The sequence below is a fragment of the Mustela nigripes genome, chromosome 13, assembly GCF_022355385.1.
Source record: "Mustela nigripes isolate SB6536 chromosome 13, MUSNIG.SB6536, whole genome shotgun sequence".
In the NCBI taxonomy this organism is placed as follows: Eukaryota; Metazoa; Chordata; class Mammalia; order Carnivora; family Mustelidae; genus Mustela; species Mustela nigripes.
Window position 1 is genome coordinate 78,792,532 of NC_081569.1, and position 27,346 is coordinate 78,819,877.

Consider the following 27,346-nt stretch of genomic DNA (forward strand, 5'->3'; position numbering starts at 1 on the left):
GATGATAATAAATGGGAGATAATTAGTGTATTACAATCTGAGTTTGTATTTCAGATGCAAGAGGGGTAACTTTTTATTACATTAAAACTAAATTTTAATATTAAATATACATAGACCAATGACCAGAAAATGCTAATTTAATTACACACATTTACCACAAAGTATTTATGTAAACTTTAATATGGCATCAATCCTCCAATTGTGTGGACTATATAAACAGATGGCCAATTTATGAAAATCAGTTTAAAAAATCAATCTTTAGTAGAATACCTAAATGAGTGAACCATCTCCTTTTTAACTGTTTTACCCTGATGTTCTAAAATGCTTGATTCTGACCAAATTAATTTTATTCCAGGCAATTTTCTTTTACACAATAATTGGATAGATCTAAGTATGTATAGTTATCAGGGATATAGTTCATGGTAGAGAGGCGAACTGCCTAGATTATGCCCCAGATCATAAATCTAGAAATGGAGGTTAGGAAGAAGTATTTAGAGGTAAAATACTTTTCTTATGAAAGATCTCTGAATGGTGTACATAAAGGAACAAGAAATGGGTATGGGACACAGACCTTCCAAGTCAAGTGGAAAAGCTGATGCCACAAATGTAACAGTCCTGCTGAGCACCCACATGGATCACTACAGCACACATGACACACAGAACAACTCTCTTAAGAGGTCGAGAGCCGTGTCATGGCATACCACAAGTTCATGCACCCAAACTTCTAGGTACTATGTCCCTAGCTAGAGACGCAATGATAAATCAAAACAGACACGGTCCCTTCTTCTCAGAAGCTAAGGAAGGACACACTGTCTAAAGCAGGAGAGCACAAGTTGGGGCGGGTGGCAAACATCAGACAGTTAATCCCACAAATGAAGGTATAACAGCAGAGTGAGAGAAGGATAACGAAGAAACGGGCACCTTCTGAAGAAAGCATACAACAAAGGACCAGAGGGAATGAGGAAAGGCTTCCCTGAAGAAATGGTGTTGCCGCTCAGATCCAAAGCTCAAAAGCAGTAACTTCAGAAGGAGGGTGGTAGAGGGTCAGAGGGGCTGGCAGTGCAAGCAACTGTGCAAAAATTTTACATGTTCTTAACAGTCGTGGTGATAAGTCTCTTTGATCAAGGGTAGAAAAAAGCATTTCAGGTTCCCACATCATTACCCCTTCATATCGCCTGGTGATCCACACTGGGACCAATGCCTGTGTCAGGATCTACCTTATAGCTCTGATACTAAAGTAGACTCCACAAACTGCTTCTTCATTAAGAATCCCCTGGACCAAAAAAAAAAAAAAAGAATCCCCTGGACCTAGATCAAGATCTGAATTCAGTGATAAAATTAACATTTCCTAAAGCCTATATACTTACTCCATGAGAAGCGCTATGACAAGAAGGTCTGAAATAAGTTTGGAAAATGTGGTATGTACTATACCCTTCCTAAAAATTCACTATGCATTTTATCATAATATTTATAAAGAAACTTGCTTCTGAGTCATACTTCCATATTTGACACATATATGTGTATATATATGACATATATCATATGTATGATAGGCATATATATATATTACTATATATATATATATTTGTTTCCTGATTGCTTCCCAGAACCACTGTAGAGATTAAATAAACTAACCCTACAATATTTATAATAGACCCATGGAAAATGATAATGTTTGTTGCTGTTATTACTTAGTTATAAGTAAGTTAGTTATAAGAAAACCAAGATTTTCTAGTCCACTCTGTTCTTCATCAAAAACTCCAGATGAGGAACCACTTGGATGCACAGGAAGGCATGCATACTGTCCTACAGTTTCTGCTTAGTTCCTGTAGCTTCAACACAGCTCACATGATTTCTAATTTGCTCTAGCCAGACCTTCAAGCTGGATACCTACACTGAGGCTTTCTTCACTTTCAGTGTTGTGCATTTTCTGATACAAATATTCATTACACCTAAGATAACGATTAGTTTCCTTCAAAACTAACCTATATTTGGTGAAAGTTTTTAAATTAACTAGCTTTTTAAACAACTCCGTGTTAATTTTCGTGTTAATTTCAAGTACTGTACTAGAAAAAAAAGCAAAGACCACAGATTTGGATGTTGGCATTGATATTGCGGAATGCCATTGTTCTGATTGTGCTGCTAATGATCCTTTGGTTCCATGGGTAGAAATCTCATTTCCTGAAAACCAAATCCCCAAGGAGCTGCTGTATTTTTTTCTTCTTTGTACTGATAAGCAGGCAGTGCATCTGATTTAAAGGATCAAAATGAAAACAATTTCTCTCAATTACTTTGATGTTCCCCAAGATAAGAAAGAATTTCTTCACCCCCTATAAAATGCCATACAGCTTCTGGAAAGAATGCTGTAGCTTGTGGAAGAGTTAGTAGGGGCCAAAGATAATAAAACCACCTGCCACCCCACCAGAAGTAACATTTAATAAATTGGCCTTTCAGTTAACTCCCAAGGGGCCAGATGTCCTCAGCTGGGCTTTCAGGCAAGAGCAGCTTTGGCCTCTCCTACAAAGACCTCTTTACGGTTGTATTAAAAAGGTATCTGCAAAAGCTCTTAAGGATATCTGTGATGCCTTATAACCTAAGGATATCTGTGATGCCTTATAACCTTGGTTCAGGTTATTGGGTCATAGAGAAATGTTTCTATTTCCAGCAAAACTGACTAATGGTCTATTGCTGTCGCTCATAAAGGCAGGTGTAGATAATTTACAAAGATGAAATCTGAAAAATGGTGAGAGAGAGCAAGTTCAGCTGATCCCAAGAGAGAAAGAATTAAAGAGTGAGATGTTGAGGAAAGAAAAAAGAAAAAAATCTATAGACATTTGTGTTCTTTGATGAAGGGCACAGAAAAAATGAGTCTCTCCCGACTATCCAAAAGTAGGACATTCCTAGAAAACCTTTTGTAAGCCGAAATGTTGGTAAAGGGAAGAAGCAATTACCATTAATTTACATGGGAGAATTGTTGAGCATTCTCAGACACAAAAAATAATCTTTCTTAGGCTCTTCTGATGCCGGAGGACACATCTTGCCAAGGGATGCACAAAATAAATCGAGATAAAGCACAGATGCTCACAGGTACAGTTCAAAGCTGTAGAGACCGGGTGCCGACACACTCACTGAGTGTAGCCCAGGGGAAGGTTATTTGCAGGGCCCCTCTCACTGACTGGGGTGCACACTGCCTCTTTATCTGCCCCTGCAAAGCCAATGCTCCACACTATTTTTGCTTTTCGCCTTTCTTTTGGTAAAAGCAAGAAGCCTCCTCAAATTCCTTTCAGGTAGCTAAAATAAGTCTTAATGTAGGTCTTTCATAAAAGCAAAGTGGCTTGACAAGAATTTTCAAAAAGTGGGGGAGGAATACCTATATGTAAGTGAAATCTTATACTCTGACTTAGCATTAAGTAGGTTAATTTCTTTCATTTATCATACGTATCACAATTGATCTATAAATATATATGCTAATACAAAATAACGATTTTTTAAGAAGAAAAGCAATGACACTATACTAATACCTTGTGACATAAATGATTCCGGTACAAGTTTATATTTTTATGTTTTGGCTGCTTGGAGAACGGTGGTAAACAATATAGACAAAGATCCCCCAACTTCAAGAAGATCTAAGATGCCCTTCTCCGTTATCTCCGTGGGAACTTCAAGTATTTCTTAGAGTTGCCAGAGGCAATCCCCCAAGAGTTAACTTCCTGTTCCCTTTGCACCTGTATGATCCAATCGGCCAATAATCACAAGACAGTACAGATGGGAGAAGTCATTGTATGTTTTAAGTGAGATATTGTGAGAGAAGTTCCTATTTGACTTTATTATTTTTTTCAGGGATTTATGTATTTTGAGGGGGTGGGGAGGAGCAGAGGAAGAGAGAGAGAATCTACGGCAGACTCCTCATGAGAGCAGAGCCCAACAGGGGTCTCACCACCCCAAGATCATGACCTGAGCCGAAATCAAGAGTCTGATGCTTAACTGACTGAGCCACCCAGGCGCCCCTTCTTTTTGACTTTGAAGGGGGACACAACAAAGCCCTCTAGAGAAGAACCTGGTTTACACTGTAATAGCTGAGAAATCTGGGCCATCTCAATAGCCCAGCAACTGCAAGTTGTCAAAGCCGCCTATTGTATTCTTGAGGCAACTGGGAGTTAATAAGAGGGCGGGCTGTGACTACCTTATCTCATCTGGGTCCAATCATTGCATTAACTCATATTCCTTTCCACAAGGAGGGAATGGGAGCATACAAAAATCAGAACTGAGACATCTGAATTGAACATAATATTTTAAAGCTCACTTATACATTTATATGTATATAAATATATATATGTATATATATATATCACTCTAAATTCAGAGAAAATAAAATTCATTAGTTGAGACTGAAACACATTAAGAATCAACACTATCCTTCACAAAACTTCAAAAACATTTGTCAGAATTCACGCCAGCAGCAAAATACTCAAGATGTATTGCACTCCAAATTGCACCCCATTTCCCTCAGCCTGTTTACAGAAATTGTCCTCAGCCCTCCTTGCATACATTCTCACTGGAATGGGCTCCAGGCGAGCTGTTCTTCACATTGCCAGGTTCCGCAGGGAACCCTCCATCCTCTAGGGCAACATGTCAGAAGCATTTGCCCCAGGGGATCACTCCCTCCTTCCAACACTTCCTTCCTTTGATTCTAGAATAGTGCATTCTCTTGGTTTTCCTTCTACTTGAAAGGCTATAACTTTTCAGTCACTACTACTGAATCTTTCTCTTTTTTCCAGCCTATTAGAGGAATGCTGGGGTGGTCCGGGCTCATTCTGCAATTAGTCGATTTTCTCTATTTATAATCACCCCAGAGGATCTTATCCAGTCCACTGGCTTTAGATACCACATATACTCAGATGGCACAAATGTCTATCTCTAGCAATGAGCATTTCCCTAAAACACAGACCCATTTATCTAACACTAATCAACATCTCTGTGTGGCTACATCTACGAGATTCACAACAGAACTCTTGACTACTCATCCCTGATTTTTTCCCCTTCACTGTCTTTATCTTAAGAAATAGCCCCAACATCCAGTTGTTCGGGTCAAAAAGCTTGGAATCATCTTTAAATTTTCTCTTTCTCTCTCATTTCACATGGAACCCATCAACAAATCCTATTGGCTCTACAATAAAAGCATGATATACTGCAAATCTACCATCTGTCACCATTTCCTCTGCTATCTCCCAAGTCCAAGCCACCATGTCTTGCCCATACTACCGTAACTGCTCAAGCCACCTGCTCCTCCTCTTGGCTGCACAATCTATTCTACACACAGGAACTGGATTCGCCCTTTAAAATCATCTATGAGATCAGAGCCTTCCGATGGCTTCCCTTCACATTTAGAATTATCCTTCAGTCATAACCAGTCTCTGCCCTCATCTTCTGCCACCCTTCCTCCACTCTGGTCCCATTATTGTTTTTCAAGTTAATCAGAGATAGTTCCTCCTGAAGGCTTCTACACCTGCTCTTTTCCTCCTGCTTGATATTTACATGGCTAATGCCCTAATTCCTTCATGTTGCTCAAGTGTCACCTCCTCAGCAAGGCTTTCCCTGACCACTCTAAGTAAACAGCAAGGCTTTCCATGACTACACTAAGTAAAATACAGCTCCTCTAATGCCTTTCTTTTATCCAGTTTCCTTTGATATCAGAGAAATCATCACGACCCGAAGTTAGAGATCTACACTTTAAAAAATTATCTGTTTCTCAACCACAACAAAAACCCCATTAGAGCAGGAACTTATTCCGTCTGATTCACTACTCCAACTCAACGGCCTAGAATAGTGTCTCGTCAATATATAGTGTTAAATGCATGAATAAATATCATGACAAAGCAAGCTATTTTACCTCATGAAAGTATCAGAGGAATTGGTTACTTCACTTTTCTTTAACATCATCAACCCAACCAAAAGTTGGGTAAGTACTGAAGTACCTAAAACTAATTCATGACTTCTCAGTAAAGGTTTTAAAATCTATCTAGAGATATTTTAAAAAATGGGTACCTAGCTGTCCATAGATTTAAAGAGATGATCTCTCTTCATACTCTAAATCCACAACTAAAACATGTCAATGACCTGTATTTATTGGGACGATCTGTTCCCCTTGGACTCTTAAAATAAAAACAGTCTTTATTTTTAGAAACCAGGATTTCCTTTCCCTGCAGAGGTTACAGCCCAGACACATTCAAACCCTCAAATGTTTACAATGACTTTGGCAGACTGCTCACACAGAAGAAGCATGTTTCCCCAATTTAGAAAGTCCAGGTCTCTGAGGGTCTAATTCTCATATTCTGTGCCACTGTGGTTATTTCCTCAGTTGGCTTATCAGAGTATCTTATCACCTCTAGAAACTTTAGATTAAGCAAAGAAAAGTGAATATGCTGCTTCCCCAAGTCAACAGACAACCACCAATCTTGGTTCAGTTTAGCTCTCTCCCTTATCAACTACCACTTTCTACTCTCCTCTCAGCCACGCTACTTGTGAAGCTTCAGCCATGAAGCATAGCTAACTCATGGTCTCATTCTTGTTGTTCCTTTTGTCTGGAATACTTTTCCACCTAACAGTCTACTAGCACACACCCTCACTTAATTCAGGTCTCTGACCAAATACCTTTGTATCGTTTACCTCACTGTGTATATGTATAGTATCTCTCTGATCAGTAAAATGTGACCTCACTTGAACAGGGACAATGTGTTTGATTCATTGTTGTATCCCATCACCCAGGACAAGGCCAGGCACAGAGTGGTAGTCAATTAACGGTTGTCAAATGAATGTTCCATAAACAGCGTATCTTCATCATCCCTTTCCTATTCCCCCATTATTCACTGAATGAATTTTCACTTACTTTGGCACTAGCAGCCTATTTTGACACCCTTAAAGTATAATTTCTTCTCTTAGTTATGAAACAACTCACTTTATTGATTTGGAGAATATTATTGGAATATAAACAAATATTACTCATAGCTAACGAATATTAATATATTTGCTAATTTGTGAACTGGCATATTTTAGGAATCCATGATTTTGTTTCACTACTTCTCTGGAATAATTTCCCCAGTTTCATTCTATATGTTCCTACTGCCAATGTACTGTAAATAATTTCAGCTTAGGTAGCTTCAAAGAACTAGAATTTTAAAAATAGAATTTTTAAACTCATATATCAAAACCATGCCAAATACTTTATGTACATGTCTATGGGTACTGTATAATTTGGCTATAGATTTACTATCTGCAGGATTTCACAATAAAAAATATCAATACAACATACTAATTCCATTAATAATTAGAGTCACAGTTGAGGTCCCTCAGTGGTACAGTCAGTTGGGCATTTGTCTCAGATCGTGGTCTCAGAGTTGTGGGATCGAGCCCATGTTGGACTCCACGCACAGCAAGAAGTCTGCTTCGGACTGTCTCTCCCTCTCCTTCTGCCCCTTCCCCCATTCAAGTAAATGAATAAATCTTAAAAAAAAAAAAAAAACAGAGTTAAAGCTATAATTATTGAATACCTATAATGTGCTATGATTTTGTATTTTAAAATATTGGAGAAAAATAAACTGAAATTGCTACCACCAACCAAAATGCATGGTAAAGGAATTAAATATAAAACAAATAGTTAAATAAATAAATCAGAAAGAAATATAAGAGTGTATCTGTCTGACTGGGGACAGTCCTTTCTAATCATTTAACCCAATAAGCCTTCTGGTCCAAGGTGGCAGATGAAACATAAACATTAAACTTTCATATCTAAAAGAAATTAAAAAATAAATTTTCATTTCTACAAATTCTACTGAAACAATAGAGAAGTACAAAGGGAATTTAATCCATATTACCTCAAACTTGGAAGTGGAGAGAGCAACAGAAGAACCAAACTTCTAACAAGTATCAAGAAAGTGGAAATCTGATGGAAACCGATCACATACAGGTTGTCACCTTCCCGTGCATATGTTTACATGGAGACTCTGACTGGGTTTCCCTGAGTATCAGTTCAGGGAGTAGGAGTCTCAGCTGCATCATTCCCTTCTGCATCCTCAGCACCTAGTACACTCCAAGTACATAAGAGGTGCTCAATGCATATTCATCTATTGAATGAATGAATGAATAGCCATCAATAGAAAATTAAAGAAACAAAGATGAGTCATCCTAATGTATTCTTACACCACCTTTAAAATTCAATGCCAGTCACAAAAGAAGTTCTCAATATGTTCTGAACAAATAAGCAAATGGTGGAAATAAAATCTTTAATGTTGTGAAAAATTTGCCATGATGTTCCAGCAAGTGAAAAAGATCATAAAATCGTATAGACAATGAACCCATTTGTTGTTAAAAAATAAATGCATTCATAGAAAAAGAACTTGAGGAGAATCCAAAATTACCAACTGAAGATATATCTAGCAAAGGGATTATGAAAGACTGTATTATCTTTTGTGCTTTTTTGCATTTTTCAAGTTTCTCACTACATATGTATAATCCCTTTGTAATTAAGGAAGGGGGGGAAGCTATTGTATAACAGAAGGCTTTGGTTCTGCCATTCTCTTGGAAGTACTATGCTTTATCTTTTCTCCCACTTTGAAGCCAGCCAGCTCACACCATGTTATGTGCCAGACTGTAGTCCCACTCTTCACACAGGAAAGGAGGGAAAAAAATGGAGGTGTGACAAGGATGCAGTTTCATAGACAGGCAAGAACCAGGCTATGGGGTGTGCTCTGCATTCTAGGATAGAATTTCATAGCCTATCCAGGTTAGAATATAGGCCAGATACATCTGTATGAATGTATATATGTCTATGTTGGAATGGTATACAGGTATAGGTGCTTCCCCCACCATGGTTCAGTCACAAGCACCAAGATAAGATCTTGGAAAGAACACCACCAAGGTCAGCCACACTTTGCTCAAGTATCTGCTTATTGATCATTACTGATCCATGCTTGGTGTCAGCTTCCTTACCTATGTGCAAAAAAATCATGTGGCTATCTGCATCGCTGGGTGATATATGCAAGTGTTAAATCACCATACTGCTAAATCACCACCTGAAGCTAGTATTACCCTGTATATTAACTAACTGGAATTGAATTAAAGCTTAAAAAAAGGATGAGGCATGCCAATTAAGCTTTCTCACAGCCTTGATCCCTCAGATATCTTCTGCTTTTAATCAAGGTTTGTGAGGCCATGAAGTCTAGGAAGATAGGTAACAATCTCGTGACCAAGGGGATAAAGTCAAAGGAATCACAGAGATACTATCCCTGCAACCTGACATTGTGGAGCAGCAGAGGAGACCCTAGAGTCCCCTACCCACAACACAAACTCCATGTTAAATACACTACATGCCTTATTGTTCAGGATTGTTCTGAGGGTTTTCTGTGATGTGGGGCTGAAGGTATCTATGATGGATGAAACATAAAAATGAGCACTAATTATTTCCTTCCCTGTCTCCATGTCTACTTAGCTATCCTGTAATCTTTAGTGCCCTCCCACTCTGGTGCTGAGATCGACCACATGACTTGCTTTAGCCAACAGGATATAAGCAAGCACAATTCAAGTTCTGTAGATTAGCATTTGTGTTCTCTTGCCGCCTGGGAAAACTACCACTGCCATGTGACCAGCACACACATGCATACACACACACATATGCACACAAACTGAGAAAATTTTCTTCCAGTATTCGAAACTATTATTTGGTTCAGCAAAGAACTCATTCCTGTCATTGATAACCATGTGAAGTTCTGCCATCCACCTTTGTTTCATTTTCATCTTAGTCACATAAAATTATAAACCAACGGTCCTGCCAGAACTACAACTGCTTATCATTAGCAACCACAGGTTGCCACCATAAGATACAAGAGTTTGGAAAAAAATAGACACAATTATTCTATGAGATATAATTGGCTATCTGGAATTTATAATAAAGGGTACTGAACATTTCATTATTATTTGTAAATTATATATTATACTACCTTTTATATCATTAAAATTAACAATAAATTATTTTTTTCAGCATTTCTTGTTAAACATTTACTAGCATACTACTGAGTATGATATAATGTGCCATCTTGCCCCATAAATCCCAGAGGAAGAGACAAAGTAGATTCTTCCAGTTCTCCATCATAAAAATATATAATATATACAATAATAAATTAAATTATCTTCCTCAAGGAAATGGTGTTCAACTCTTTAGGAAAGGATGACATAGTTAGTAAAAGTGGGCTGCAACTTCCTTATAAACCTGAAGGAAAAGCTAGAATAATGCTTGGAGGTGAGGTGGGGAGCTGGATTTCTAAAAACAAGAACTTTTTATTTGCATTCCTCCCTATGAATGAACAAATTTTTCTTATTATTATACCCAGGCTCTCTCAAATGTTTGCACCAGTTAGAAATAGGAATCAGGTAACAGCTTCTTATATGGGCCTCATTTTTGAGGACCTCTGAGGGCATCACCAGCTTAACATAAAGCCAAAGGTCAAAATATGTTATTAATTGATAACAGTGATTCAATTTAATTTTTCCATCTGTGAAATCATCAAAGAACAACCTAGAGTACTAAAAAAAAAAAATTTTTTTAAAGAAATGTATTTAGAAAAAAAGTTACCTGAATTCCTAATTTTTTTCATAAACTTTACTTACTATTGCCAAAATATGTGCATGAAAATGAGATCAAGTAACCTAGTAGTTTATTCCTTCCCACCATTTTCCTCCCAAAGTCATATTAGGAATAGAATGTGGGAGATGTGCAAGACAGATACCCAGGCTGAGGAAAATCAACCTCTTAGTAGAAAGAAACGGGAGAGACCTTGTGTGACTGTTTGGAACAGGAAAAATGTAGAAAGAGAAATAAGACAGTAGGGTTTTTTTTAAATTTTGTTTTTAATAGAGAAAGGAAAAAAACAAATTGGAAAAGACAAGTTGATGTGGTGAAAAAAAGCTTGTGAAAGGGCAAGGCCAAGAAATGTAAATAGTGTTCCAGAAAAAATAAGGTGGCATATAAAAGAAACAGGAAGAGGGGGAAAGAAAAAAAAAAAGAGCCAGAGAGAATGATTAGTTTCCAATTTACTGTGCCATGATGAGTACTTAAAAATCCATTCTGCTAATGCTTCTCCTTAAATTTCTCCTTACCTTCTCCTTAAATTTAAGTAGCTGGCCACTCCCCCCACATTTTAGGAATATGGGTCTTTGAGTGGCTCTTAGTTTGATAAGAGCTGTAAATGAAGTCAACAGGAGGCTGGTGTTCACACAGTATTACATATTCTGTTAGTCCACTTTTTTTTTTTAAAGATTTTATTTATTTGACAGACAGAGATCACAAGTAGATAGAGAGGAAGGCAGAGAGAGAGGAGGAAGCAGGCTCCCCACTGAGCAGAGAGCCCGATGTGGGGGCTCAATCCCAGAACCCTGGGATCATGACCCAAGCCAAAGGCAGAGGCTTTAACCTACTGAGCCACCCAGGCACCCCTGTCTGTTAGTCTACTTTTGATATCCTGACTTCTTGAGACATTCCTGAGACAGGAGACACTTGATATTTTTGGCAGATAGGATTCATTTTTCCTTCTTTTGGAAATGATATCTATGCTTCCTGCTTCCTTTGGCATGTCTTTCTCTCTCTCTCTCTCTTTTATTCCTAAAACTTACTTCCTTTTCTCTTTCCACCCCAGGGAAAGCCAAGCCATTGTAATATCTTTCATGTGTATCTTTGGTGTGTATATGCATGCATATATTTGATTTATAAAATAACATTATGCAACATTTCATTTTAGTCCTTTTTTGCTTTTGAGATGCAGCCATGTTGCTATATGCACATCAAATTCATAGTTTTTACCAGATTCATTCTATTCCCTGGTGTCCACTATAAACTACTTACCAACTTTTCTAGTGATGACCCAGATTTCTACCAACTCACTGCCCCCTCAAACAGTGCAACAATAAATAGCTTGATCCCTGCTCTTCGTGTATCTATGTAAGAAATTTCTTGAGGTCATATGTACCCGAACTGCTGAGTTATGATATTTGTATAGTTTGATTCAACTAAATGGTACCGGAAGGCTCCCTAGGATGGCTACACCAGTGCTACACTTTCACCAGCAAAGCCTGAGGCTTCATAATTATACAAATCCTTCCCAACATTATCTAGCTTTAACATTTTTGCATTTTAATAGATGAAAGGTAACATCTCAAAATTCTTTTAGTTTGTCTTTACCTAATTACAAAATGATTTCAGATTGCGGGCATTAGGAGTTTCTTCCTCTGTAAGTTAGCTGTTCATATTCTTTATTTTTCTTTTGGTGTTGCTTTCTTTCTGTGGCTGATTGTTTGGAACTCCTTGTATTCTATATATTGGGTTTTAGATATGAGGAATATCTTCACCCATTTAGACACACATTTATTAATGTCCCTGATGGGGTCTTTTAATGAGTAGAAATCCTGAAAGTGATGTCACCAATTTCATCAGTTTTTCATTTTATGATTTGTTTTGAAATTTTGTTTAAGATAGCCTTCTTCCTACTCTCCACTACAAGTCAGTCTCCTAAATTTTCTTGGATCAATTTATAATTTTAGCTTTTACACTTAGGTCATTCATCTATTTAGAATACACCTTTGTGTATGAGATTATAAATGCATGTTTTATTTTTTCCATATTGTAAGCCAATTTTCCCCAATATCATCTACTAATTCATCTCTTCCTAATTGATTTATGTTGCAAGTCTTTATCATATATTCTTTATCATATATAAAAATTTTCCATATATATCAGTTGAGTTCTGAGCCCTTCATTCAATCTTTCCAGTCTATCTCTCTGTTCTTATACCAACAAAACTTAAAAAAAAAATTACTATGACTTGGTATCATCTTAATATTTGATGGCTGCCTCTGTTTTCTTCTTCTTGAGGTTGTTTATTTACTTCTGAATCTGTATTTTTCCACAAAAAATTGTAATAAAATTAGTATTTTTTAAATGAACTGAAATTGTGATCAATGTTAATTTGAGCAATGTTTGACATCTTTATATTGAATAATATCATCCTAAGAGCATGGACTATCTCTTTTCATACACATCATCTATTATGCTATTTACTAAATTTTAATATTCCCCATGGAAGACTTATACAAACTCAATTATGTTAATTAATAGATATTTAATACTTCATATTGCTGTTTTTCCCATTGTAATATCTAGTTGATGTCTCCTAGTATAGAAAAATATTATTGATTTATGAAAGCTGATTTTGCAACCAGGACCTTATGACTCTGTTAATGGTTCTAGAAGTATGCCTGTAAATTCTTCACGGTTTTTTCTTTTAAGATAGATGGTCATTTCATCTGCAAATAGCAAGAGCTTTCTCAGAAAGCAATCATTCCAATCCTATCATTTCTTTTTTTTTTCTTAAAGCATTGTTCTTTACCTACTCAGTTTTTAATGTTCCAAAATATGTACTAAACTTTTCCATGAAATATAATTATTTGTTTTTTGTACATGATACTTCCTATATTAAGAAATGCCATTCTAATCCTTTATTCCCAAGATATATTTTTCATAAACAGGTACTGAACCTTATCAATTGCTTTCCTGGAATTAATCAAGATAATCATTTGGGGTTTTTTCCTCCTTTGATCTAATAGTAGATGAATTATTCTGACTTTTTATTTTTTTTAAAGACTTTATTTATTTATTTGACAGACAGAGATCACAAATAGGCAAAGAAGCAGGCAAAGAGAGAGGGGGAAGCAAGCTCCCCACTGAACAGGGAGCCTGATGCGGGGCTCAATCCCAGGACCCCGAGATCATGACCTGAGCCAAAGGCAGTGGCTTAACCCACTGAACCACCCAGGTACCCCTATTCTGACTTTAAAAATATATATATACCAAATATCAAGTTCTACTTTATCATGAGGCATTATTTGTAATACACTATAGGATCTGCTTAGCTATTGGTTTACTTTGGGTTGTGCTGTCTATATCACATGAGAAATAGACCTATAATGATCTTTTCCTCTGTCGTGCTCATCAGGTTTTAAAGTTAAGATTACACTAGTCTCATTTAGTGAGCTGGACAATTTTTGCTCATTTCAATTTTCTGGAACAATTTTCAGCATCAGGAATTAGAGTTCCTTAAAAGTTTGGTATTTTTGACTTATGAAGCCAGCAAGGTACAGATTATGTGTTTTTAATAGTTTTTAGTTAATTGGTTAATTCAACCCGTCATTGCAGTGAGTATACCCCTCAGCTCTCCAGGTGGGGCATGTATTTTAAACCTACCAGTCTGCAAAATCTGTTACCTTTGTTATAGTGAGTGATTCAGGGATTGGGTGTATCATCTTAATGGCTCAGATAAAATAAAACCCAGATTTTTTGTGTGTTTGTGAAGGGTTGGAAAAATGAAGCTGTTCATTGTCTGGCCTAGTAGTATAATATGAACCTTGAGATCATAAGGGGAGAGACTGGACGTTAGGGGTTCACTGTGTAGGACTGGAGGCAACTGCAAGGTCAACTAAGCCAGGAGATAAACCCTGGTAGTACTGTTTGAGTCCTGGATAAAACCAAATCACCCCACTCAATATGGTTTGGTGTGGCAAGTTCCTCAAGAAAAAGTTTTTCAACTAGTTTCTGCATTTGTAATCACACAGTTCCAAAAATTTGGTCTTAAATCCTCAGCTTGGAAACTTGGATCCTCCCTGGTTCTTTGTGGATTACTGACCTTCTGCTCCCTAAAACACTGCCTGAGGGAAGCTGACAACTCTGTGGCCCTTGTTCTCAAATGTGCTGGGACAGAGCCTTCTTACTCAATAGCCTTGATCTCACTTTCAGACCATGGCTTGCTTTTGACCCTGTGAACAACCAGCTTTCTCTTTAGCTCTCCACTCAATCAGCATAGCCTCACAATGCCCAGGTCACAGAGTCACCGATTTGCAGATAAAGTGGAGATTTACCAATTACCACTTACATTCTTCACTCAGTTTTCATAGTTAGTGTGGACATAGTATAACATTACAGTTTCACAATCTAATGAGAGAAAAAAAAACCAGCAAAAATATCTTGATATATAGTCATATCTTTATCTATATCTATAATGGTAATACATACATATTTTTTCCTCTAGTAAGTTCTGGCACTCACAATACCCCCACTGAGCTTCTAGAACATATGATATCATTTCAAAGACATATGACAGAGAAACAATGTTTAGATTTCTAAAAGTGACACAAACTGAATTTTAACTGTAACAAACTGTTGTACCAAGCTATGTTTAAAAACTTTACATTTAGAAACAATGACACATGCTGCCAAAGTCTGTTTGAAGTGTTCTCTCTTCGTACTATGCATAAAGACTTTCTATGTTTTTAAATCAAAATTTAAATCAAAAATTGATCAGTGATGAAGGTATATTCAAGATTTTGAGGATTTCTTCTTGTACATTTTGAAAACATACACATGGTAGTTCCTCTTTTACAAATTAAACTTTCAAGAATAAAAGCAATATTACAAAGAAAAAAAACTAATATTCTTTGGATATTACTTTAAAGCAAGATAAAACTTTCACCAAAATTGTCCAGTGTCTGTCCTTTATTCTATCCTTGATGGACGAAAATAGGACCAGTGTGGATATGGAGTACTCATGTGATTTAAGGAACTATGCCGCTATTCCTTCCTAAACCTCACTGCAGCCTGGAGTTTTTACCATGTTATCAGAAAGTCTGAGGTTCTGCAGACAAGGCTCTGTGAGCCTGCCTAGTGGCAAAACCGCAGTAGTAGTCCCAGACTTAAGAGATGTGTTCTTTCGGAAATTATGTGACAGGCTCAGGACTCAGTGAAACTACTGCCCTTTGAGACAGCTGTTTATGAATTTTATGAAAAGGGTAGAGTGGCCAAGGACAAATTTCTATGCTACTTTTTTTTTTTTTTTTAAGATATATTTATTTATTTATTTGACAGACGGTTCACAAGCAGGCAGAGAGACAGGCAGAGAGAGAGGAGGAAGCAGGCTCCCTGCTGAGCAGAGAACCCGATGCGGGGCTCGATCCCTGGACCCTGGGATCATGACCTGAACTGAAGGCAGAGGCTTAACCCACTGAGCAACCCAGGCACCCCTCTATGCTACTTTTAACTTAAATATATTCTGTGGTAGAATAGACTTTGTCTTAGTCCGTTCAGGCGGGGCAGTTTATAAACAACAGCATTTACTCTCACAGTTCCAGAGGCTGGTCGTCAAGACAAGAGTGCCAGCATGATAGGGTAAACCCCCTCTTACCCTTATGGCTGGATGGCTGGATGGCAAAATTCTATTTCTTCACAGGGAGGAAGGGGATAGGGAACTCCGTGGAGTCTCTTTTTATAAGAAAACTAATCCAAAAAATAAAACAAATGAATAAACAAGCAAAAAAAAAAAAAAAAAAAAAAGAATCAGATCCATAAATACAGAGAACAAACTGATGGTTGTCAGAGGGGATGGAGATGGAGGAGATGGGCAAAATGGGTGAAGGGGAGTGAAAGTTACAGTCTTCCAGTTATGGAATGAATATATCTCAGGAATAAAAGGTAGAGCATAGGGACTACAGCCAGTGATATTTTAATAATGATGTATAATGACAGATGGGAGCTACACTTGTGGTGGGCATTGCATAATGTATAAAGATGTCAAGTCACTGCGCCACATACCTGAAATTAATGTAACAGTATGTGTCAAGTATATTCAAAAAGTTTTTTCTTTTTCTTTTTTTTTTTCTTTAAGATTTTATTTATTTTATTTGACAGACAGAGATTACAAGTAGGCCAAGAGGCAGGCAGAGAGAGAGAGGAGGAAGCAGGCTCCCTGCTGAGCAGAGAGCCCGATGCAGGACTTGATCCCAGGACCCTGGGATCATGACTTGAGCCAAAGGCAGAGGCTTTAACCCACTGAGCCACCCAGGCGCCCCCAATTTATTTTTCCCCCTTGAAAGAACACTTATTACATTCAGGAGGGTTCTACTCTAGTGACTTAAGCACCTCCTAAAGTCCACATCTCCTAATACCATCCCACTGGGCATTAGGATTTTAGCATATGAAACTTCAGGATGCAAACATTCAGACCACAGCACCCTTATACTATATGAACTTCATCTTTTTAATTTTTGATTCATTTATCTGTGTAGTCAAAAGACTAAAAATCATGCAATTATAACCCAGAGTTTTCAACTATATAAAAAATAATATAAAAAATAATAATTGTAGGATATTGTATATGATTATGAACAAGGATCAGCAGAGTCAATATCATACGGCTAGGAGACTGGAACAGCTCTATACCCCAGTATGGAGCAACTGAAGCCAGTTAGCTGTTCTACCATTCTCAGGTTCTAGCACAGTGCCTGGGCATACAGACAAGCATCATATTAATAGCCTAAGGATTCTGGAATTAAAGCTCTTTCTTGATTTCAAGGAGCTCCCAGTCTAGTAAGAGAGCTTAAGAGCCATGCAGTATTTACACAATGATGCAGGGTGCCAAGGGAGCGTGGTTGGGGGATACCCAGCACCACCTGAAAACTACATGGAGAAAGTGTCATCTCACCTGAGTTTTGAAGCATGAGGTGAAGCTGCACAAACAGGGAGGGACATGTGAAAATATATACTCCCCGCGTGAATGACTAAGGATTGAGTACAGCCGTATCAAATGGTATTTCAGGAAAACGGCAGGAGAGCTAGGCAGGGAACAGTCCTTGATTGCTACAACAAGGACTCTCTGTTTTATTGTGGACACAAAAGAGTTTGATTGTTTTTTATTTGTAACTAGAAACATGGCCTGATCACGAACGAGGTTTCCCACAGACTGGCTTACAGCAAGTGAGAGTAGGAGCAGCATTGATCCACACAGGAAATGCTGAGGGCCTCCCCAAGGGCAGAACAGTGAGGGCTCAGTGAAGGGCAGCAGACCGGATAAGGAGGGTGAGGTGTGCCCAGGGAAATGGCAGAGTCGAGACAACGCTCCGAAATGGGGATTCAATCACCAGACGGTTGATGTTGAAATACTTGGAAATTAGGAATCTAGGGGCAGAACGGACTGGCGAGGAGATGAGGAATTGTTCTAGGAGCGACAACATGCCAGGACGCAAGGTCTGTTTTCTGGGTGTGCCTCCCTTTCTGAATGCACTGCTCAAAAGCCAGTAATTTTCTGCCAAAATTATAGTTTCCTATGGGATAAATAAAAAGCTCTTCTCACCAAGAGAGGAGGATAAAAGCACAGAAAGAAAAAAAAAAAAGAAGAAAAGAAAAAAAGAAGATCCATCAATGAACAGAGTGAAGAATGTGAGAGAAGGGAAAAGTGAAAGCGGTTGTCAGAGCGGGGGGTGGGGGATGCACGAAAGAGGGAAGGGGATTAAGAGGGACAAGCCTCGAGATATAAAAATAAATAAGTCACAGTGACGAACAGCATAGGCATGTAGCTAATCATATTGTGATCACTTCGGGTGGTGAGAGATGGTTACTAGACTTAGCATGGGAGCACTGAGTCATGTACAGAACTGTCCAATCGCTGTGTTGTACATCTGAAAGTAACAGAATGTTGTATGTCAACTGTACTTCAATAAAAAAAAGTAAATTATTTCTCTTGGTTCAAAACAGAGGGAGAGGAGGAAGGAAGAAAAGGAGGGAGGAAGGGAAGAAGGTGGAAGTGCCAACCAGAGAGTAGAAAGACAACAGAGTGTGAGCCAAACCTGAGCAGCTGCCCAGATGTGACTCCAAGGTGGCTACAAGTGAGTCTTCAAAGTCTGGCAACCCAGCAAACCATGACAATAAAACTTCCAGACATAGCTGGTGGTTCAGCAGGAGGTCAGACAACTCAGACATCTCTTTCAGTAAAAGCCTGTTCTCTCTCTGAGGAAGCCAGGGAGGGAAGGGACTGGACCGTGTGTTATTTTACTTCTTTTTCCATATTTGCAGACAGATGGCAAATATATTACTATAGAAGTTTAATTGCAAGGTCAGGACTTATTTACATTCTATTTATAAAAAGTCAATTCCTCAATAAGCTTTAGAGCACATGAGGTTCAAATTCCACCAAGGTGTTGGGTGTAGTTCATACTTTATTTTGTTGGCCAATATGTTAAAACTGGGAGATTTCATATCATTTCTGATTTCTCCAAAGTTGGGACCAAGAGAGGCCTTCAAATGCAGAAACAGGATGATTTTTGAAACCTTAATCTATCACTCTTGAAGGAAAGAGTATTCTTGTCACATCAATTATTTTTCATACTGCAGTTATATTCTTTGATAGAAGCACATTCTCTTCCAGTAGAGAGAAGTTTTTAAATCCAGAGTTCCTATCCTCAAGAATTCTCAGTTTATAAATTTTATCTATAAGACTAAAGCTGTGTCCCAGAGCAACAGCATGTCAACATTGTACAGGTGGTGTCCCTCAGTCATATGTGGCCATTTTGGTCTTAATCGTCACATGGTTCTAATGCCTAAGGAGGCTTGTAATTGTGTTGGGTGTTAAAGGTTCCACAACTGTAGTCAGCACACACAACTGAGATTAGGTGCACAGGCAGTAAGAGTGGAAGGTGGTACTGAGCAGCACTTCCTTACACTAGTAGGAAGCAAACTAAAGAAGAGAAAAAAAGGAAAACCAGTAATTGAGACAATGCCAAGAACACATGGAATTCGCCTCAAAGGGCACGTGGATCACCTGGTGTGTGGAAGGCACAGGGCTCATATAACGGACTCTAATTTAAAAACAGCAATCTTTCTATTAGTATGAAAGTAAGCTCCATGATGAAACTGATCACATTCAAAAACATGGGTTAACACGGCTCTGCACTTTAGGTAACTTTAACCACTGTCCTAACACTAATTTGAAAATGTAATAATCTCAGAAGCCACCACAGATGGGGACGCGGCTGCGTCACCAGTCCTCCTCATTTCGGCAGGAGTTTGGAGCTTGTGCAACTTAGTGATCCTCAGAATACATCTGGGAGTTATTTTAGCACAAAAGGGAGGCTTCTATTGAGATGCACAACGCTGTACTTCCACTAAGATGTACGAGAACTCGCCAAACACACAGGAACTGGAAGAGCTGCCACAGGCTGGGTGACTGAAGTTGGGATGGTGCGTCGAAGGGGCCAGCCATACGCATACGCAAAACGGGGGCGCTGTGGCAACATTGGCTGAGAGAAAATTCTTAAAAGAGAGTACTCTTATTCTTAAAAGAGAGCACTCTTAAAGAAATTTCATACATATATTTTTCTTCATGACTAAGAAACTGAATGTTAGTCACCAGCAAATACTTATTTATAAAAATGAATTTCAACTTTTTTCACATTCAGAGGCTTATGGTCAAAAGTTAAAATAATCTGGCTGACCTACAATTGATTGTAAACACATGCAAAGGCTTGGGAAATACAGACAGACCTCTCCAATGTTATTAAATCAGAGACTATTGTGTCCACTGAATGGGCAAGCAGCACAGTTTACTATTTTTGCATGATGGCAGTTTTCAATAGCTCTCTTATTTTCTTTTTAATAGGCAGCATTCCATTCAGCCAACCCCAAATTCCCTCTTTCCTCATATTGGAGAAATTGTTCTGCATTCTACTGAGTTATGCCAATGCGAGAGCTCACACGGCTCCATCCTTTCCATCGTGCTTGCACCAGTGGTTCATTAGAACAGCTTCTGCACTTCAAATTCACTTTAAGGGGCACTTTTGTTTCACCAACTGGAATTTTTTCACCTTCAACCTACATTCAACACATTAACTAAAATACATATTGGGGAATTTTTTTTTTTAAAGATTTTATTTCTTTGTCATTTATCAGGGAGAGAGAGAGAGAGAGAGCAGAAGCAAGCATTGTGGCAGGCAGAGGCAGAGAGAGAAGCTGGCTCCCCGCTGAGCGAGGGACCCGAAGTGGGACTTGATCCCAGGACCCTAGGATCATGACCTGGGCCGAAGGCAGCAGCTTAACCCACTGAGCCACCCAGGTGTCCTGGGGAATTATTTTTTGATTCCTACCCAGAAGCTCCATTCTATCGAGCCTTACAACACAACTCATTCCACTCAGTCTTTCTTTCTAGATCCTTTGCGATAAAATACACACACACACACACCCTAATAATAGTTTCTTATTAGTTTTTGTTTTGGTGGCTTATATTTATGTAACAGTAGACAGGTATTCTATAATAGATATACAATAATAGATATATAATACTAGATACTTCATTAGTTTTTGTTTTGGTAGCTTATATTTATATAGTTACAGTGTGAAAGTTAATCCTAAATAAAATTCTTATAGAACTGGTGGCCTGAGACACACCCCTGTTCTTTAGATTTTATAATGTTTTAATTTTAATTATCATTCTAATCTCTTATTTTAAGTAACCAGTATTGAAATTCCTTTAAAGTAGAAAATGTTTCCTTGCCTCCTTAAGTATAACTTGTTAAACATAACTTGAAATTTTAAACATTAGCTTGAAGTCACGATAATAAATATCAATAATTACTGAAAGGAACAGAGTGGGCCATCAAAAGCAGAGGCATTTTCAAGCCCTGGGCTCGATGCTCAAATTCATCAACTAAATTGGGATTCTCGGAGCCTGGGATTGCTTATCCACCAAGTGGGAATAAGAACACATTTCTCATCTGGCTGTTGGGATGACTGAGTTAGATAATTAACAGTACTCAAAAAACAAGTCTTCATCATTTCTCTAGAAGGCTGGAGTATACTCAGAATCTGCTGAGATAGGTGAAATGCTTGCTTCTAGTCTAAATAGCACCACACTACTGCACTTTCAGAGTGCTCAGGCTTGATTTTATTACTTTTGACTGTCATGCTATCATAAGCTCATGCTGTCACTGGTATCATTATATTAGCCAGTGGTCTAATGGGTAAAATAAAAAGGGGGCACAGGATACAATAAATAAAAGAAGCTTCCTATACACACAAAAGAGTTCTCCTTCCTCTTGCAAGCAAGACAAGTGAGTTTCCCTAAATAAAGACGTTCCTGTGGGAAAATGGGAGAAGAGGTGTTTGAAACTGATCTACACCAACTGGGCCAGTCACAGCTGCCCAATTCTTTTGGTAAACATATGAGCAGCCTCGGATAATCAGCAAGATGTGTTTTTATGAAAACGAGTCATCGATTGAACCAGACCACAAGTTCAAACAAGAATTAGCAAGCAGGCATAAACCATCATACCACCTGTTACTACACACTCTTCAACTCCCCTCTCTTAGTCTTCTCTCTCTCTCTCTCCTCTTTTTAAAGATTTATTTATTTATTAGAGGAAGAGGAAGAGAGGAGAGAAAAGAGGAAGAGAGGAGAGAGAGGGGGAGGAGTTAGACAAAGGGAGAGGGACAGAGAATCCCAAGCGGACTCCATGCTGAGCGTGAAGCCCAATGCAGGGCTCAATCTCACAGGCTTGCAATCAGGACCTGAGTGGAAACTAAGAGTCAGAATCTTAATTAATTGCACCACACGTAGGTGCCCCTCCCCTCTCTTAGTCTTTTTAGGCACTCCATATACCACTCTGCATGAAAGACGTGCCATTTCACAAGAATCAGCTAGCCTCTACTCAAATCAGAAGACAGAATGCTTCGGGGCACCTAAGTGACTCAGTGGGGTAAGCCTCTGCCTTCAGCTCAGGTCATGATCTCAGGTTCCTGGGATGGAGCCCCGCATCGGGTTCTCCACTCAGCAGGGAGCCTGCTTCCCCCTCGCTCTTGGCCTGCCTCTCTACCTACTTGTGATCTCTCTCTCTGTCAAATAAATAAATAAAATCTTAAAAAAAAAAAAAGATTCCTATACACCTTTCATTCCAAGGATGGAGGTACCTATAAAACTCCCCAAAAATCTTGTCTCATCATTGAAGAATTCTAGCATCCATTTTACTAATTAGTGAATTCTGTGGTTCGTATTTATATGTAGTTCATATACATTTATACATTTGTATATATTATATAAGTTTTGTGGTTCAATATTGAACTGTTCTTAGTAACCATTTTTTAAAACTTTTATGTTGGAATAATTGTATTAACATATAATTTATTTGTTTCAGGGGTACAGATCAGTCTTACACAATTCACAGCACTCACCAGAGCACACGCCCTCCTCAATGTCCATCCCCCAGCCACCCCATCTCTCTCCTTCCCCCTCCCCTCCGTTTGTTTCCTGAGATTAATGGTCTCTTAGGATTTGTCTCCCTCCCCCGCCCCATCTTGTTTCATTTTAGTAGTGACTATTTTAGATTGCAGACTCCCCTTAAAAGTCCTTCTTATATAACTAGTCACACCTACCAAGGAGAGTCAACGTCTATACATATATGACTGTCCATACTAAGTATTTTAAAAGTAAATTACAGATTAGTAATCAGGAGGGGTGGTTGTGATTATTGTTAATTTTGTGTTCCTTGTGGTAGGGAGAACAAAAGGCAGAAGCTTCACATCCAGGAAACATAGCTCCCATGGCCTGGATGGTGCCCCAGGGTCTTCTATAGGTATTCAAAGTACTCAGGACATGGTTTGCTCCTCACAGGAGCCACAGAATGAACAATGGGCTGAGCACCTAAGACCTCATTTTTCTCCTGTGATTCTTTCTGCTGTGGAATCTGCATAGAGAACTGGCTACACTACCTCCTCATCTAGTTAATACACATTGTCTTGTGACTTTTGGCTCATTCTGGATCCAAATGCAATCTAAGCAATTACCCCTCTTTTTCTCTTACTTATTAATTATAATCTGCTTTAAATTTATAAATTAGAATACTCTTTATTTATTTATTTATTTTTTGGGCAGATAGATTGATTTTGTTTTTACAATGATAACTTATCTGCAGAACAGAATCATCTAGGGAATCTTATCCCACAAACATAATGAATCAGAATGCCCATGGTGGGACCCAAGAATGCATAGTTGAAGGATTAAAAAGGGGAAGATCCTATTCCGCTCTGATGTACACTCTTGATAAAGAATTACTGGGGGGCGCCTGGATGGCTCAGTGGGTTAAGCCTCTGCTTTCGGCTCGGGTCATGATCCCAGGGTTCTGGGATCGAGCCCCGCATCGGGCTCTTTGTTCAGCAGGAGCCTGCTTTCCATCCTCTCTCTCTGCCTGCCTCTCTGCCTACTTGTGATCTCTGTCTGTCAAGTAAATAAAAAAAAAAAAAAAAATTAAAAAAAAAAAGGAATTACTGGAAACTGCCAGTTTCAGATAATGACAAGCTACAGTTTCAAACCAATCTTCCTCCACTGGGGATAGATGGAGATATATATAGATAGATAGATAGATAGATAGATAGATAGATAGATAGATATAGATAGATATAGATATATATCTATATATATGGTGGGTAGTTTCTTTTTTAAGATAAATCACTTTAACTATATCAAAGAACTGACAAGATAATAAGGAATCATTAGCTCAATACTGCAGGAACCCAGAGAGATAAGCTAGAGATGGAAGTTTTCTTTCCACAAGTCTATTAGCCAGTTCTTACTTTAAAGTTCCTGCAGATTTGACCTCTGTTTTCATGTTCTCACTAGCAAAAGGTGACTGAATTAAAAGGCCCCAAACTGACAAAGGGTGGAGGATTTAACAGATCACCCTTGTAGAAGCAAATGTTTTTCCTTTTGGAATCCCAACTTAAATTTAGGGCACAGGTGAAATAGAACGGATTTGCAGCCCAAATTGGCATTATGAAGATCTTCCAAAGAAATTCAAGCCTTAAATATGGGTGGTGCTAGACTCAAAGTGTCGCCTCACGCCCAGCAGAAGCAAACATAGATTCTTTCCAGAGAAAGTTAGCTTAATTCCAGAACTCAGCTAAATGTGACTATGTTCAAATAAACTACTTCTGTTCATCAAAAGACATCATAAAGATAGGGAAAAAAAGGAAGACAGTGGATGGGAAAAGAATCTGCAACCCATGTAAGAGACATAGGACTAGTATCCAGAATATAGAGTTTATACAGACAGTTCACAAAGAGTAAATCTAAATGGTGAAAATACATGAAAAGGTGCTCTACCTTATTAATAATCAGGGAAAATTTTTTTTAAAAACCCACAATTAAATTACATACACTCCTGATTGCTTGATGATAAAACCTAAGAATGGGACATGTTTTTGAGAATTAAGAAACAGAACCTCTCATGCCTTTCCAATATGAATATAAATTGATTTTTTAAAAATGCTTCAGAAAGCATTTGGCCTTTTCTAGTAAAGCTAAAGAAATTCACATGCTATAGAAATTCCACTCTGGGGTATACATCATAGGGAAAATCATGAACTGGGAACATCAAGAGATATATCTGTATAATAAAGTTCTTTGCAGCACTGTTCTTGAAAGCCAAAACTAGAAACAACCCAAAAGTCCGCTAACAGCATAAGAGATGAATGAATTGTAGTATAGACATGCAATAGAATATTTTATAGCAATAAGAATAAACAAACTACAACTATACACAATAACATAAATCATAATAGTAAATGAAAAAAGGCAAGTATGATTAAATTTGTATGAAAGTCTAAATCAGGTAAGACCAACCAATATTGTTTAGCTGTGCATTCGCAGTGGGAAAATTTTATTTTTTCTTTTACTTTTTTAGGATTTTATTTTTAAAAAACTCTATCCCCAGTGTGGGGCCTGAACTCAGAAGCCCAAGATCAAGAGTCACACACTCCACCAACTGAGCCAGCCAGGTGCCTCACAGGGGTAAAATTGAAAGGAAAAGGAAAGGAATTAGGGAGTGGGAGAGTTTATCATTGGAAGAGCTCTCAGTGTTCTTTTCCTTGACCTGGTGATAACCGCATGAATTTTTACTTTATAATATTCATTAAACCATATTTTCAGCTTATAATATGAAACTCTCCTGGTTTCATATTTTATCTCATAATGAAAGCAATATTTAAAAAAAAAAGAATAAGAAAGAGGAGTAATAGGAAGAGGGAAGAAGAGAAAGAGAAAAAAGAAGAAAGGAGGGGAGGAGGGAGGGAAGAAGGGGGAGAACAGGAGAAGCAAGACTGGTTTAAATCCCAAGTTCCGTAAGACCCATGACCGTATCTTTTCTCTACAGTGTACAGTGTCAGATCAGCTTATCATGTAGTGCCTTCAGTATACCCACGGACCCACTGTGTTCAGTGTAAGCTCTAATTTGACTTCTGGTTCTCTTTGACAGCTTTCTCAATAAGCTAAAAATGATAACACAATACAGTCTAAAGTAAGTATTCAAGGAGCAGGGGAAATAGGCAGGATATCACAGGATGACCGTTGCTCAATACAATTTTAGCCTTATTTAATCTTACAGTCATCATCTTGACAGGTATCATTAAGAACCTCAACTGTGGCTTTCTTTCCCTGGGTATTGTCCATGAATCTCACCAATGCTAACAGTGCTGACAATATGGTAATCGATGTCACCCTCTCCAGATACACGGAAATATGTGACTTGTTTCTCAGGCTCAGCAGGAATAGAAGTACTACCTATAATTTGTATATGTATACTCTCATGGACTTGTTTTTGAGTACCTTAAAAAATTTAAGTTAGAAAAATGTGGTTGGTGAACATAATTCATGAATTCTAACAGATTTTGAAACAAATAGTAAATAACTGAATAACTGAAATAAATAATAAATTTTAGGGACCAAAGTATGTGATTTCTTAAAATGTAAAACTTTAATTCAGAATTTGAGATTATAGATGTTTGGGGAAAGGGGAAGAAAACAAACATATAAACAAACTTTTATTGTCAACATTTGCTCAACATACTGCACATTCTTTGGGGTTACTTTGGTATCACTGGCTCCCTGAACTTAAAAAAAAGGCTAATCAATTCCTGACTGTTTTGAGGGAGAAAGTCCTTCTCCCAGTTGAATCATGTTTTACTCCAAGCACACTCTCCAAAGAGGAATGGTTTGTATTCCATGTTTTCTTGTTTAAATTGTTTAAAGTTATGTGATTAATCTTACATTATTCTTAATATAATCCCCAGCCCTCACCCCTAAAATCCTCATTTTCATGCTACCAGATCTTTCTGAATCTTTTCCGTCCCTGAAACAAAAAAAAGTCTCCAGATTTTCTGCTCTATCTGAACAATCTATTCAAATTCTAGAGGTCTTGTTCGGTTGGTCTATGGAACTCCAATTCCGAGACAAAGAGTTTCCAAAAATCCCATGCAATAATCCCATCCAATTCAACTCTGTAGAGTTCTTATCCAGTTTGAAAACCTTCAGCAATGGCTGCTCAACCTCCCATTAGACAGGATCCATCATATGAGTAGCTTAAATTATAAGGAAGTTCTAACTAATGCTTGTAAATGGTACCAGTTGGACTTTGTAGTGCATTTCGGAGCCACATAAAATAT

At 38.0% G+C, this 27,346-nt stretch overlaps 1 protein-coding gene across 2 annotated transcripts in view; it reads right to left on the bottom strand.

The window, feature by feature from the left end:
• Positions 1–27,346, bottom strand: part of PRKD1 (protein kinase D1) — a 332,420-nt gene that overhangs the window by 161,330 nt on the left and 143,744 nt on the right. The gene's annotated exons all lie outside the window — the stretch shown is intronic.